Below are 8266 nucleotides of genomic sequence, written 5' to 3'. Positions count from 1 at the left end.
ACAAAAGCTCTCAAGTTCATGTTGACGAATCTAAAGTGGGGTCTTGCTTGGGTATCCTCACAATTTTATAACAAATGACTTTTTTTTTAGGATATTTGCCTTAAAGTCTTCAAATTTTGTTTTGTTTGAGAAAAAAAAATGTTACAAATTAAATTTGGGTCATAATAAACACATTTGCAATACCAAAAAATCACAAAAGCCACTTTACAATACCAATATGACAGATCATTTCCATAGCTACAACATGACATGTACAGCTACCAGCCCTTGTTAATAGTTTTGACTCTTAACCCCATGCCTGATGCCTTCCCTCAAAGACTAATTTAAGTTTGCTTTTTTTTTTTATTATAAATTAAGAGTTGAATTGAGATTGATGTGTTTTCACTGGGTTTTCTCTCAACTTCCTGCATTTACAATATGAAATAGATTTGTCTCCACTGAGATGAAATGAGTGAGATGTGTGAAACATACAGCTGAATAACATGGGGGAAATGACATACAAGCTTTGCCTAGTCACCAAGTGATGTGATCAGAAGCTTGAAATTAACACGTCTTCTCACTCATTTCTAGTACTGAATGCCTACTCTGCTCTGTGGTAGAAATGTGAAATGGTGTTGATACTGTTTGAGCATTATTAAGAGATTTAATTATTTGTAATAACAGATTTTCTGCAGTCTAAAAAAAAAAACTCATATGCAAGTTCAGGTTGAAGCTGAAGAAACTGAAAACAAGCCCATGAGAGCCAAAATATGACCTTGAACACATCTCAGCTGAATTTAGAGACCATCCCAAGAACAGATTTGGTGCATTACACACTAATGACCAAAAACCAGAAGAGTTGTAGGATGACATCAAGAATATCAGAGAGGAAGAAAGCAGAAGGTCATTAAGGAGACAAGAAAGAAGAAAAAGACCAAATGGATGTCAGAAGAGACTCTGAAACTTGCTCTCCAAAATAGAAATGCTAAAGTAAATGGAAGAAATAAGGAGGCAAAAGAACCGAACAGAAAGTTTCAAATGGCAGTGGGAGCAGACAAAGTAAAGTATTAAAAAAATGTGCAGACTTGGAGTTAGAAAACCAAAAGGAATGAACAGGATCAGCATTTCTCAAGCTGAGGGAACTGAAGAAAAAAAATTCAAGCCTTGAGTTGAAATACAGAAAGCTGCTATGGGGAAAATATTGAATGATGCAGGAAGCATCAACAGAAGATGGAAGGAATACCAAAAAGAACTGGTCGACATTTAACCATTTCAGGAGGTAGCAAACGATAAATAACCAATGGTATTGAAGGAAGGTGTACAAGATGCACTGAAGGCATTGGTGGAAAACAAGGTTCTTGGAACGGACAGAAACAAATTCAAAAGTCTCAACAGCACTGGATGTGGTCACTCATCTTTGCCAGGAAATGTAGTAGGCAGCTATCTGGAGAACTAACTGGAGGAGATTCATATTTACGTGCCTTCCAAAGAAAGGTGGGCCAAAATAATGCCGAAATTATCTCACAATATCATCAATATTAAATTCTTCAAGCAAAGTTTTCTGAAGATAATTGAGAAATGGTTATAGCACTACACTGACGCAGTTCTTCACGTTGCATTCCAAAGGAGACACGAATGAGGACTATCATTGCTAACTTCATATTGATTGGTTGAAAGCAGAGAACGCAAGAAACATGTTTGCTTGTGGTTTTTTTGTGTGAATTGAGTAAAAGTTTACAGTGCAGATCATCAGTTTTACATTCAACAAACCATACACCTTTTTCATTGCAATGATTATAATCCCCTCCATGTACCATTAGATAACAGTATTTCTCGCTATTCACGTTAACTTCTTCTTCTCTCCCCCCCCCTCCCCACTTTAAGATTTTATTGTGGATTGAGTGAAAGTTTACAGGGCCTATCATCAGTTTTACATTCAACAAAGCATACAACTTGTTTCATCACAATTATTACATTCCCTTCCTTGCACCATCAGTTAATAGTATTTCTCTCTATTCACTTAAGCTCTTTTTTTAAACAACAACAACAAAAACACTCAGGCATATATAATAATTTATACCACCAAAGGGCACATTCTGCAAGTCTGCCTCATGGCCACCATCTCTTAGTCCCTCTCTTCCCATGAATCTAGAATACTCAGCTGCTCCCCCTCTCCATGTCCTCATCTCTGCTTCCATCTCTGGTGTTGCTGTTTCTCTGGATAAGGTCTTGCATTCCGCTTGTGCTTTTCTCCCTTAATGGTCCTAGGGTCCTTTGTTTCTGGACTGTAAGATTAACTGCTCCCCCATTTTTGTTACAAAACTTCTACCTTTACAATTGTGACATCACAATTAGTCATGATAACAATTACTCACTACTGAATCCTAAGAATCTTATTCCCATCTCTTTTAACCAGACCTATCTAGACAAGATGACAACTATGCAGTGGGGACTCTTTCTTCCCCCACACACTCTTAAATTAAATTCCCCTTGAAACCTTGTAAGCCAGTCACCTTGTACCTTTATTGCCCCCTCATTTAGGTGGCCAATGTCCAAGCTGCCCATCTCTCTATTACCTGTGTACAAAGGGGAGAACATTGAAACTTGATGTGAAGACTCCTTTCCTCTCTGTTGGTATTTAGAGTTACAACCTCGATGAGTATAGGTCAAGTTCATCAAATTATGGCAATTTACCCTTGTTTCCTATATCAAAAAAAAAAAAGAATTTTTTTTATCTTCTTCTAGTCGAGTTCTGATTATCAAGCCATTGAGGCTAGGTCAAATGGGTATACTACCTGCAAATTTGGGCATTCCTGTGCTTCTCCCCTCACTTCATATCATCTGGATGCTTCACTCTCAGCTCTAGCACTCTGTGGCTATGTCCCTGTCCATGGGCTCAGGTGTCCTCAGGTCTCACCACACACTGGACCAGCAGCCCTTCCTCTTCTCTTTCTCATCTCTAGGTCAACGGGAGTCAATGAACCATGGTGGAACTCAGCCCATTTCTTCATTGCTCTTCCACTCACCAGTAGATCAACGTGCTCACCAGTAAGCTTACATGCCTGCTCATGTGTTCCCTTTGAGTTTCACTCTTAGAGGGGGGGTTTGTCCTGAAGGAACATGATTGTTTACCTTGATGGCTTCCCGGTGAACAGCTTGCTTATTCTTGCAGTAGCCAGTCGTAGTGCCATTTTTGTTTTGGGTTTTTCCTGATGATCCTTCTTTGAAGATGCATCTTCTGTCACTCTAGGTGTTTCAGGCTGGTCTACTTGTCCTTTCTAGTGGGAAGGTCCCACTTCAGAAGGTTCTGGATGGGACTCAGGATTACATCTAATATCCTATACTCTGCAAAGCCTCTGCAAGAGGCCCGTTTCGCTGGGCAAATTCTAGAACCCCTTTTAGGTATTCCAATCAGTTATAGGCTGAAGACAGGCTTACAAATTTTCTGTAACCATGTTTCCTGACATTCCTTTCTACCCTACTCAAGTGTCTATTTACAACAGTAGGCAAGGGAAACCAATATTCATAAGACAAACATCTTAGTATTATTTCCCCTCTTCAAACTATGCCTAGATCCCTGTATCATAAAGCCTTGTTCCAAGATTGAGCATGCATCACTATCTACCTTGTTCTTCCAGCTTCTCGCCTTTCTTGTATTGCCCTCCCCAACACCTGAACTATGATGTGTCTGCCTTTACCCTGTGCTCTACTGTTGCCTCCCTCCACCTCCCCTGAAACCCCTCACCCCAACCCCACTGTTGTGGTTACCTTATATTCCTTTAACTTTTCCATCCACTTAAGACAGTCTACTTTATCCTGCAATTTACCTGACCTTGCCACCACCTAGATCTCTGTTCCTCTGTGTTTACCGTTTTTCACATTGTAATTGTTTTGCACATAGACTGACCTCCCAGATTCTATGAATTTGTTCTTATAGATTTTATTCTGTTCTTGACTCTTCCATTTGTCGATTGACTTCCGGGTGATGCTGCCACATTTGTCAATCTTTCGTTGTTGTTGGTTCTCTGTCCACAGAACTCCCTTTAGGATGTTTTTCATTGCAGGTTTGGCTTTGGCAAAATCCCTTAGCTTCTGTTTATCCTGGAATGTTTTGATTACACTATCGCATTTGATTGACAGTTTTGGTGGGTAGAGGATTCTTGGTCGGCAGTTTTTCTCTTTCAGGGTTTTATATATATTTCCCCATTTCCTTATTGTCTGCATGGTTTCTTTTGAGAAATTTGAGCTTAGTCTGGTTTGTTTGCCTTTGTAATGTTACACTTCACTTTTCCCTAGCTGCCTTTAGGATTCTGTCCTTATCTTTGATTTTGAAGAGCTTGATTACTGTATGTCTTGGTGTTTTTCTTTTAGGGTCTATACTTTCTGGGGTTCATTGAGCTTCTTGAATGCTTATCTTTTAGCTTTTCAGGATGTTGGGGAAATTTTCTTCCAGAAGTTTTACAGCTATCTCATCTGTGGACTTGTGTGAGTCTTCCTGTTCTGGAATGCTGATGATTCTTAAGTTATTCCTCTTCATGTTGTCCAACATGAATCTTAGACCTTCTTCAGATTTTTTAATCCTTTTTTTGTTTGTTTGTTCTTTTATCTCAGTGGTATTGAGAGATTTATCTTCCAGCTCATTAGATCTGGTTTCCATCTCTTCAATTCTACTCCTTTGCCCTTTCAGTGTATTGTTCATTTCTGATCTTCTACTATTAATCATTTGGAGCTCTTTCTGTAGGTTTTATATTTGGTTGTTCCTGTAACACTTTCCTGACTTCTTCCTTATTTTTCTAAACTCCACTATAAAGTGTTTTGATACATTTTATAATCATTTTTCTGAATTCCTTTTCAGGCATTTCCAAAGTCTGCCCTCCTAGTATGGAGTGTAGGTCTACCTCCAGCTTATTTGTCTCAGTCACTTTATCTTGTTTCTGGACATGTGTTTATATGGTCATCTGTTTCTGTTTTTTGGTTAGCTGTGGCCTTAAGACTTAGATGGGTGTGTGTTTGGGTATTTTTTTATGTTTTCTGATTGCCTCCAGATAGATGTGATCAGGAGATGGGCTTCCCTTTTCACTTTTCTTCTTTTATCTCTGTGGTTCTGTCAGACATCCGTGGCTGTTCTGATCCTTCCCCAGTTTGGTCTCGCCCAAGATGGCTGCTCAGTGAACAGCTGAGAGCCTTGGAATAGAAAGCACTAGATTTTTTGCTTCTGCTACAAATTCCATTAGCTGTAAGCCTTCTAATTTTTGAAATATTCCTTTATAAATGGTTCAGAGTTCTGGGACCATCCCCTGAGCCTGTTTGGTCTGGTATTCTGTGTTGATGCTAATGGAGCTCCTCACTACATGTCCACCCTATCCGTCATCTTGTTTCTCTCTCTCTCTCTTTTTAAATATAATAATTTACACCACCAAAGGGCACATTCTGCAAATCTACCTCCTTGCCACCAGCTCTTAGTTCCTTTCTTTCCACGAATCTAGAATCCATCTCTCCATGTCCCCATCTCTGCCTCCATCTCTGGTATCACAGCTTATCTGGATAAGGTCTCACATTCTGATTGTGCTCTTCTCCCTTGGCTTGCTTGTGTTTTATTAACTATGCAAAGTCATCTGTGTGCATCATAAGAAACCATGGAGAACCTTGGGTAGAATGGGCATTATAGAACATTTAATTGTGGTCCTGAAAAAACTGTGTATAGACCAAGAGGCAGCTATTCAAACAGAACAAGGGGATACTGAATGGTTTAAAATCAGGAAAAGTGTATGGCAGGGTTGTATCCTTTCACCATACTCATTCAATCTGTATGCTGAGAATATACTCTGAGAAATTGGACTGTATGAAGAAGAACTTGACATCTAGTTTTGAGGAAGACTCATTAAAAACCTATGTTTTATAGATGGTAAAACCTTGCTTGCCAAAAGCACTTAAGCAGTAAGATGAAAGACTACAGCCTTCAGAATGGAATACAGCACCATGTAAAGTAAACAAAAATTCTCACAACCGGACCAATAAGCAACATTCATGTACACATTCCACACACACTCCTATTGTGAGAAACTCTCAAGATGGTCCATATTCACAAATAAAGGGCACTAGACAGCTAGACAAGACCTAGGATGTTGATTCACACCCAGGGATACGTAAGCAGAACGAACTGGGGGAAGTGGGAAAGTGGGAAAGAAATCTGTTCTAGGACTAGGAACTTTAATTAAGAATACAGCCATTAAGACCATGGGCACCTTTTGGGCTAGACAGTGGAACTCTGGGGGTAGGGAAAATGGGACCTTTGAGGTAGATTGTAAGACTCCATCATCACCAGTAAATGGGGAACTGGAAGAGGGGCTTTATGAGACGGGAATGACACTCTTGGCAAGCTGGTCATGTGGCACATCTGCCCATGTCTACTGGGTTGGGCAGTCCAAGAATTCTCCAGAAGAGTGTGGCACACTCCAGTGTAGGAAGGGCCTCACAGATGTAAGTCCTGGTTCAGGTGTATTCTGAGCCTTACACATATAGGTACAGTGAGGTCTATGCACCCAGAAATCCCCCACCTCCTTCCCTCTCTCCTTTCATCCACCACCATACTTTTAGAGGAACCTCAAAGGCTGATTGCTCTGTAGAGGAGTTTGCTGCCTGGTGGGATGAAGAAGCAGGTATTAGTTGGTGAGAAAGAAGGGTCACAGAAACACAATTAGGACTGGAGAAATGATTGTTTTATCTGTTTTCTCCTGGTGATGACCCTATGGAGCTTGTACACAGGTTTCCTGAAACAGCACATTCTTGAACATGTGGGAGATTGGTGCAGCCTGGCCTCACAGAAGAGGGTAGAAGGTCCTATGCACACCAGACCTAAACACTACCTGATCTTGGGTCATTCTCACAATTGTTATGTTTGAGCTTCTGTTGTTGCCACTTTGTCTGTCCATCTTATTGAGGTCTTCCTCTTTTTTACTGACCCTCCACTTTCCCAAGCATGATATTGTTTTTCAGGGACTGCTCCTTCCTTATATTATGTCCAAAGTATGAGAGATGAAGTCTCATAATCCTCTCTTCTAAGAAGCATTCTGGCTGTACTTCATCCAAGACAGATTTGTTTGTTCCTCAGGCAGTCCATGGTACTTTCAGTGTTCTCCAACAACACAATTCAAATATATTGATTCTTCTATAGCCTTCCTTATTCATTGTCCAAGTTTCACATGCATATGAGGCTATTGAAAATTTCATGGCTTGGACCAGGCATACCTTAATCTTCAAATTGTTCTTGAACACTTTGAAGAGGTCTTTTGCAGCAAGTTTGCCTAATGCAATACATAATTTGATTTCTTGACTGCTGCTTCCATGAGCATTGACTGTGTAGCCAAGCAAACTGAAGTATTTGGCAACGTCAATCTTTCCATGATATATCACGATGTTATTTATTGGTCCAATGAGGATTTTTAATTTCTTTACATGATGGTGCAATCCATAGTGAAGACTTAAGTCTTTGATCTTCATTAGTATTTTAAGTCCTCTTCACTTTCAGCATGCAAGGTTGTGTCTTCTGAATATCCAGTGTTCTTAATGCGTCTTCCTCCGATTCTGATGTCATGTTCTTCTTCATATAATCCAGTTTCTCAGATTATTTGCTCAACACACAGACTGAATAAGTATGGTAAAAGGATACAACCCTGGCACACATCTTTCCTGATTTTAACCATTCTGCATTTCCTGTTCTGCTGGAATAACTGCCTCTTGGTCTATATACAGGTTCCTCATGAGCACAATTAAGTGTTCTGGAATATCTATGTTGTCCATAGTTTGCTATGATTCACATAGACAAATGTCTTTGCCTAGTCAATAAAACATAAACAAACATCTTTATAAGGATCCCTGGAAGCATAGTGGGTTATGAGGTGGGTTGCTAACTACTAACTGTAAGCTAAGCAGTTTGAATATACCTGTCTTTCTGTGGAGAAAGACGAAGGTTTCTGCTCATTTAAAGAATTGCAGCCTTGGAAACCTTATACAGAATTCCTTTGAGACAGAACTGCTCCAGATATTGAGATCACAAAGAATCACCTGATTGGCCTTGAATTCACCCAGTTCCTGGTGACTCTTTAGTCCAGATAGACAGTGCCTGGGCCTATAGGAATTACATTTAGGCCTTCCCCAGCCACCTCATGTATTTCTTTTTTCCATCTCTTTGAAGAATGTCGTTGGGATCTGGATTGGTATTGCATTATATGTGTATATTGCTTTGGGCAGTATTGACATTTTCACAATGTTGAGTCTTCCTATCCAG

The 8266-nt window shown here is 39.9% G+C and overlaps 1 protein-coding gene across 1 annotated transcript in view; it reads right to left on the bottom strand.

Moving 5' to 3' along the window:
- The window catches only part of LOC102842848 (leukotriene-B(4) omega-hydroxylase 1-like), a 552783-nt gene that overhangs the window by 46107 nt on the left and 498410 nt on the right, over positions 1 to 8266 (bottom strand). The gene's annotated exons all lie outside the window — the stretch shown is intronic.

Source organism: Chrysochloris asiatica, unplaced genomic scaffold (genome assembly GCF_000296735.1).
Source record: "Chrysochloris asiatica unplaced genomic scaffold, ChrAsi1.0 scaffold00417, whole genome shotgun sequence".
NCBI classification, from domain to species: domain Eukaryota; kingdom Metazoa; phylum Chordata; class Mammalia; order Afrosoricida; family Chrysochloridae; genus Chrysochloris; species Chrysochloris asiatica.
The sequence above is the reverse complement of the archived record's forward strand: the minus strand, read 5'-3'. Positions and strand labels throughout refer to the sequence as shown.